This window comes from Macrotis lagotis, chromosome 1, assembly GCF_037893015.1.
Source record: "Macrotis lagotis isolate mMagLag1 chromosome 1, bilby.v1.9.chrom.fasta, whole genome shotgun sequence".
Classification (NCBI taxonomy): domain Eukaryota; kingdom Metazoa; phylum Chordata; class Mammalia; order Peramelemorphia; family Peramelidae; genus Macrotis; species Macrotis lagotis.
Window position 1 is genome coordinate 189729924 of NC_133658.1, and position 8451 is coordinate 189738374.

Consider the following 8451-nt stretch of genomic DNA (forward strand, 5'->3'; position numbering starts at 1 on the left):
AGTAGTACTTGCTGTGTATTAGACACTGTACTAAACTCTTTACAATTTTTTTCTCCTTCTAACAACATCCTGGGATGTAGTTGTTGTTGATATAACCATGTTAGAGATGGGGGAAACAAGGAGGTAAACAAAGATCAAGTAACTTACTCAGAATACCACAGTGGAGGCTCAGTTTGAATTATTCACTAGATAGAACACTGAACCTAAAGTTAGTAAGATTAGATGACCTCTAAGGTCTCAAATAGTTGTAAATTGACATTCCTGAAAAACATGCCAAGACAATTCCTGGGGCAAAGGTACATGATGAGATCTTTAGGGAGGAAAGCTTAGGCAAGGGGTTGGATGTGGGGAAAGGGAAAGAATAATGAAGGGATCAAAGATGATACTGGAGTAAAGCACTTTGCAAAACCTTGAGTGCTATAGACTGAGTGTTATAACTTAGATAGTAAAATGGACTGAACTAGATTCCTGGCAGAAACAACTTTTGCAGGTCAATTTTAACAGAGCAGAATCAATGAGAGGACTTCAATCTAGAAAAGATCTTGCAATCATTTAGTCTAACTGGTGATACAAGGAAGGATTAAAAAAAATCCTTGCATTCCCCTCACACACAATAAGGGGAATTAATATGCAAAAAAAGCTATATAGAAACAAGCTTTATACAGGAAAATTTGAGAATAATCCATCTTATGGAAATCACAGAGCATATGATGCAAGATTAGTATGGTTCAGAAGCCATAGAAGAACCCAGTACAAAATCCTATCAATAGATAATTTACCCAGAGTAATGACAGTAATAGACTTGGACTTACAAGAATAAGTCTGATTTCACAAAACCTACATGTTGCATATCCATTAAACTAAAAAGAGTTTAAGTTATCTTCAAAGTACTTTGTTGCACTTGGGAGCAATGGGTGGAAGCTACAAAGAGCCTAAAGCAGACAATGAAAACAGAAATTTTCCATCTATTAGAGTGATTACAAAATAGAATGGTACCGTTGAGTAGGAGAGGTCCACTTTCAAATGACACATTTGTCCAACCTAAATGAAAATTGCTCTCTACATGAGTTCTTTAGAGTAGGTGGAGGAAGCTTTCTCTTAATCCTCCACAGTTTAGGTCATCTGGTCAGAAAAATAAAGGTTCCCAAGACTGAGTCCATTCTTTTATTCATAGTCCACCTCCCTGATATTTATACTGCAACTTACCAGTACCAGCAAAGGAGATCACTAAAAGCATCATAAACACCAGGCAGATAGTCTTCATAGTGACTTGATAATGGGAACCTGGGAATCATAGGAGAGGTGAAGGAAGGGTAGATCAGGAGAGTCCAAGGCAAATGACAACAGAGCAGGTTAAGCCAGGCTCAATTATGTTCAGTTCCTACATACCTGAAGCTGACTGACTGAATGAAGCTTCTCAGGATCCTGAAGGGTCCCAATAATTATTAATTACCCAATAAGACTTTTATATTCAATATACAAGTGATGTGATCCACAGTAAAATATTAAACAACCCTACATGATATTTAACCAGAGTAGATTTCAAATCATGTGGACTCTTATCCTTTCCTGCAGCTGCAAATATTTTGAGCTGGGGAAAACCAAGTTGAATGTTTTACCTAAACAACTTCTGTCATAGCCATCTACTTTGTGCATGTAAGGCTGGGCTACTTCACCTCATATATATGTTATGGAATTTCTTAGCCTGGTTTCTAGAAATTCGTAATACAGGAGGTGAAATTTTAAAGTTTTATTGAAGATAAAAATAGTATATTTATTCTAAGCTATAGGGAGTCACATGCAGGAAAGTGAGTCTCCCAATGTTGGATTTGTCCAGCTGTAAAGAGAATTTATGTCCTTTTATTCAATCATCCCTCTATAAAGGTTATATATATCTAATAATCAGCTTTTAGTGATTTTTAAGATAAATAAATAAAACCTTTCACTGTAGACAGAAATATAGAATAAGGAGTAGTCAAAGAGAGAAGATACAGTCACACAGAGACAGAGTATGTGACATCTGGGGAAATCTTTGAAAGGAAAAGGGGCAAGATATATTATCATAATAATTATAAATTATATTGTATTATATATTAATTAAATTATATGTAGATTTCTATATATTCATATATAGAATATTCTATATGATTCTATAAATAAGTATAGAAATTATAATTTAATAACTAATATAAATATATAAATAATTGATTAAATTATAAAATTTATTTATCACAATAATTTTTCTTAAAAAGCTACTGCTATAAAGGTAGCAAAGAAGAGAAGGGAATGAAATCCTTTAAGAACTGTTGAAGAAGTATATTTGATCTAAGATATCAGGGTTTGGTAATCATTAAGAGAGAACTTCAGGTGTCCTCTCTAAGTAAGGATAAAGAGGAATCATTACAAGAGTGGATGATTGTACCTTCCTTTATATACAAGATATATACAAGAGACACCTTTCTTTATATACAAGAAAGTATAGAAAAAGTGACATTTAAATTAAAGATGATGTCAGGAAAGGATTTGGTTTTAGGTGAGGGTTTAGAGAATGAGAACTGTACAGACTTCCAGGGAACAGAATAAGCAAGACATTGTTTATTGACTGACTGGTGGATGACACCTGTTGCTATCCAATTCTTTGTGACCTCTTTTGGGGGTGTGTTCCTGGTAAAAATACTGGAGTATCTTCTTCTCTAGGAAGAGGAGACATTTCCTTCTCCAGGTTATTTATTGATAAGGAGACTGAGGCAAACAGGAATAGGTGACTTATTAGGTCCCATAGCTAGTATGTGTCTGATAATGGATTTGAATTCAGGTCTTCCTTTAGTTTGCTATATTTTATTTCTCCTGGAGATGTAATTTTTAACTCTGTCTATTTCCTATTTTTTTTATTTTTTTCAAGGCAATGGGGTTCAGTGACTTGCTCGAGGTCACATCTAGGTAATTATTAAGTGTCTGAGATCAAATTTGAACTCAGGTCCTTCTGACTCCAGGATTCGTGCTCTTTTCACTGTGTCACCTAGCTGCCCCCGGTATTTTTCATAAATATAACCAGTTATTGGGGAAATTACATTTGATGCTTTGTCCAGCTAGCCAGTTGGTTTATGACAGTCTTCCTGCATCTCTTTTCTTCCTCTCTTGGATGAGTCAGATCTGGACCCATTTCATTTGGGCTTACCAGATAACTGGGTAACAAGTACACTGGGTAGAGCACTGGACCTAGAGTCAGGAAGACCTGAATTCAAATGTTCTATCCACTGCACCACCTAACCACCTCTTCCATGATTTCTTGAAAGTCTCTAGCTGTTTCCATTCATTCTTTTTTTATTTTTTTATTTTGGTACATAATGCTTACCTAAGGGAAAAAGTTGACTTTTCTGTTTTTTCTCTAAGGCCATGACTTCCAGTTTCTCTTTCTGCTGGTGTGTGAGACTTCCAGCACTTCTTTCACCTCTCTGGCCTTTACTTTCCTCTGCCCTAAAATGAAAAACATTAGGACTAATGCATCCCTTATTTAAGGGGTGTTCTGGTAAATATTTAATAATTGGCATGATTGAGTCAGGGCAAGATCAGGAGGCAGGAATGGGCCTTCACCAGTGCACGAGTGTCCTGACTCCAGCTCTATGAAGTAATCATTGTGGCAAACCCCAAATACCTTGCAGATAGAATGTTCACATTCACTACACTTCTTCACATGGCAACTGCAGACATTGCAGAGCATGGTATAGGAGCATATAGAGGAAATCTTGGCAGTGATAATTCTCTACCTGTTTAAGAGTTAATTCAATGACCATATGGTCAAGAAATGATTAGTATTCTTGAGGAACTTGATCAGCTGAGAAGAATATCCTAACAATAATGAATGGGGCTTTTTTCTACTCATAATCTCTTTTTCTTAGGTTTTTTTGCAAGGCAAACGGGGTTAAATGGTTTGCCCAAGGCCACACAGCTAGGTAATTATTAAGTGTCTGAGACCAGATTTGAACCCAGGTACTCCTGATTCCAAGGCTGGTGATTTATCCACTACACCACCTAGCCACCCTAGAGTCTCTTGAAGTGGTCCTGATTATTGGAATTCAGAATTTCCCACATTTAGGATTTGCTAAATATTCAGTCAATAATAGAAGCCATTAAAGCAGAAAATGCTGTCATAAAGAAGCCATAAGAATTAAGTGAATTGACAATTATACTCTTGGTCAAAAACATCCCTCAGTATTTAGACAATTAGCTATACTCTATCATTCATGGTGGCAATAAAGAGACCATGGAACTTCTTGAAGCAAAGATTTGAACATATTCTCTGTACTGGAAGTATTAGAGTCACTAAAATTTCATGAAATCTGTTGTCAAGCATTTGAATACTAAGACTCTGGAGTTGAGAGGGAAGAGTCCTTGTATTCTTGATAAAGATTGAAATCTTGATGTTGCATGCAGAATTATCACCTGGGAAAAGTACATGAATCATGGTCAATCCTTCATTACTCCAGACTACATTCTCTGTGAGCCATCCCTTCAGAGTGAAGGAAACTGTGAAGGAGTTCTGTGGTGAAGACATTAAGACAATTTCCTTATTACAAATGGATCAACAACCTCCATCATTTAAAAATTATGACATATTTGCTAAAAAGACTTCTTCTGGAGGAGAGATAGGTGAGGCTACAAAATTTATAATTCCAACTCTCCTTACTCCTGTTATTTCCTAGTCCAAGGTGACACAAGAAAATACTTTTGGTCTTGTGCTTTCAGTTGTGTCTGGGGGAAAATGCAGATAAAATATATAGTCCATAAACCAGAAAGAAAAACCCTATGTCCTTATATATATTTTTAATAACAATAAAGTGATTAAATAAAAATGATAGAGGAAACCTCCACTGGTGGGATTACCAGTCATTATACATTTCATTCAAAGCTTTTTTTTTCCCTTTAGAGAAATTGGTTAAAAAAAGGATAGGTTCGTTTAATGGAAAAAAATGACACCTCCCATCACCAGTGATGACTAATAAAATGTTTAAAGATGAAAGGTGTCAATAATATCTAATACCACCCAAAGAGTCAGTCTAAGGTAGACTAAGCAAATTGCCTCTTGAAATAATTCAACAAAGGTGGAATTGGTCTCTTTTTATTCGCTTTTCTGGGTGGCCTAGTAGCCATAAGTATAAAATTTCAATACTACCAAAGATGAGTAGATTCAATTTGAAAGTAATTTTAGTGGATTACTTCTCTTATTATGTGACAGATTGATTCTTGTTAAAAATATAAATTAATAGAAATGTACAAATATTAATCTTAAAATCACCTGCTATTTTCTCTTCTAAAAACATGCCATTTTAGACACCATTCTAGCAATAAGTCCTTTAGTAGAAATGTTCAAGAATGACTTTTATCGTTAGACAATGTAACAGGATTTAGGATATTAGGTGAGACTCTTTGGCTCCTAAATACTTGAATACTCAATCCTGCACCCTGTCCCAGGTTTTATTGGAAAATAAGAGGTTGGAATGTGGGCAGGGTCTTTAAAAAAGTCTTCATGACCAAGGAGGTCTTTGTAAAAAGGGCATGGAAACTGGTCTTTCTTGGGATATTTCAAAAGATAAGCAATCTTAGATCAGTACCTTGCAATTCCACATTATCCAAGGTTAGAGAAATGGCATAGAATCTTCTCATTTCTCATGCTCAAATTTTAGGGAATTAAAATTCCAACCATTAGACTGAACAAGCAAGATGTAAGTTTTAAATCTGGTCATTACAAAAGAACTCAAGTCACTTTCCTATTTAGGGAAACAGATGTTTTTGCATAGTAAGGATCCAAACTAATTTCTCAATTTAAGTCTTACTGGAGAACAGTTGTCTATAAATTATTCCCTCCATATTTTGTACTTCACTAGGGAGCACCTTGTGCCATAGCTAACTCTAAGACTTCTGGCAACCAGAGTGAATTCAAGTGCTTTCCCTGAGACTGCAGGCTTACAAGGAGGTGCCACTGATGCCACATGAGGACAGCTTTGACACATTAATCCTGATATTTTTGGAATCTTTTTTTTGAGTTGTGAAAAATCCTTTGACTTTTCCTTTTGGGCAGCCGAGTCCTACCTCAGTTCCAAGGTCTTCATGGCGCCAAATGAATACAACCAGTATGTTCAATAATGAGAGTTCAACCAGGAGAGATGCGTAACAGGTTTTTATTAACAGGTCACTACATTTCTGCCTTTGCAAGCAGACAGCCCTTTTTTATACATGCAAGACCACTCTTTGAACTTTATTGGCCTCTTTTAGGTATGCAAAGCAATATAACTCAAGGATTACTCCCAGGCTTCCTCTTTCACAATAGATGTTCTCTTTTCTATCAACTTCAAAGGAGTAAGATAATGGTTAAGTAAAGAAGGGCCAGAACTCCTTCCTGAGTACAGAGCACACTCAGATATTTGCTGTTATTAGAACATTCCAACCTTGTGAAAACATCTGGGTCTCATGTTATCTCAAGAGAACTTCATGACCAGCATTCTTAACTTTAACCCTTTACAGAGTTGCTTTTTTATGCTATTAAAAAAGCCTGTTTGGGTAGCTAGGTGGCAGTGGATAAAGCACCAGCCCTGGAGACAGGAGGACCTAAGTTCAAATCCGTCCTCAGACACTTCATAATTCCCTAGCTGTGTGACTTAACCTCATTGGCTTAAATTAAAAGAAAAAAATTTAAAAAGCCCATTTAACTCATATCCAGATTCTCAATGAACAGTATAAATCAGTTAGTTTAATCGCATTAATTTCTATTTTCAAGTTATGCAAGTAAAAATACAAATAACTTTTACTTCATGTTTTAAAGCTAGATTTCACTCTAAATATATTCACTCTAAAAATGTAATCAAAATGTAGTTTTTTGGAATTTGGATAAAGTAGGATACTAAATCATTTTATAAAAACTGATGCCTTAAACAGAAGGAATATTGAGGAAGGAGAACATTACATGATAGATGGAAGCCCCAATCAAAGAATTCTTTAGTTATAGCATCCCACCTCTACTGCACACACTAGATAAGCAGCTAAATGAATCAGGAAAAGAGAATGCTGGCAGCTAGGAGTCTGATATCTGAATTACAGCATGAAGGAAAGTATGGGTTGAGGATTTGTGTTTGAGGAGATTAAGGAAGTGACTGGAGCCAACAAAAGCAGCAAAAATGAAAAGGGAACCACCAAACTAACTTAACAGTCATCATTGTATGGGTGTGCAATGGTACTAAGCCTGTCAGCATCCCAGGCTAAGCAGGTATTATCCAGTAAGTCCCATGAATCCAGTCACTCATGCAAAAATCTTTAAATGCCATTATATGCTTAAAAAATTTCAAGTGGGGGGCGGCTAGGTGGCCTGGGGGTGGCTAGGTGCCGCAGTGGATAAAGCACCAGCCCTGGAGTCAGGAGTACCTGGGTTCAAATCCGGTCTCAGACACTTCATAATTACCTGGCTGTGTGGCCTTGGCCAAGCCACTTAACCCCATTTGCCTTTCAAAAAAAACAACTAAAAAAAATTTCAAGTGAATTTATTGCAAAAATTTTTCCCAATCTGAATCCATATAAAAATTTATGTTAAATCAAGTCTAGTCTCAAAAGAGAAATAGACTTTCCCTTAGAGATTTCCTTCATTGACTGATTTGTTATAGTTAATCTATTAAGGGAAGAAGTATAATTTCCTAGTAAAGCTTCATTTACTACAAGTAGTCATTAGATTGTTTTAGGGGAATGGAATTCATTGATTCAAAATTGAGTTTTTGTTATTAACATAGTCAAATATCTTGAAATGTTATATATGAAAGTTAAAATTCTTTTGACTTAGCATATCAAAATTATGCACCACATTTGTCTTTTTCGGGGAAAACTAAAAAAACTGTCACTAGTTTTAAATTTAAAATCCTTATTGCAAATAACAAAATTGAGATAGCTTTTTTTAATAAGATAATGATATTAACTTATATTTCAAAAATATAGAAATAGAACGCTTTTTATTTTAATCTTCATTCTGAACATTTTTCTTCCATTTTCTTAAACCCAGATAATCAGCAAAACAAGAAATCATCCCCTGATTTGTAGTGTTTTCCAGTCATGGAGCATAAATGTTCATTCTTAAACTTTAATAATTGATCTTTGAGAGATGCTAGGAGGTGACTCTAGTACATTCCTATACATGAAAGTTATTGAAGTCTAATACAAATTCTGATAGATTCTCCTATGTAACTGCAAAGGATTTTTTGTTATGAATCTAGCAAGACAAAGTGTACTTTCTCTTAGAGGTTCATAAACAGGAGGTTGGTTGACCATCTGGTGATGATTACTTTGGACATGACAATACACGAATTAAATTAAAATATGAAGTGTCCCTTAGATCTCTAGAATCCACTTCCTCTTCTGAAATGATATTACCAGACTAATAGTAGAACTGTTTAAACAAAGTAAGACTCTTAT

The 8451-nt window shown here is 35.3% G+C and overlaps 1 pseudogene; it reads left to right on the plus strand.

The window, feature by feature from the left end:
* The first annotated feature begins 3667 nt into the window (after nt 1-3667).
* On the plus strand, nt 3668-5182 carry LOC141520409 (aldehyde dehydrogenase family 3 member A2 pseudogene; annotated as a pseudogene).
* Nucleotides 5183-8451: the final 3269 nt, after the last annotated feature.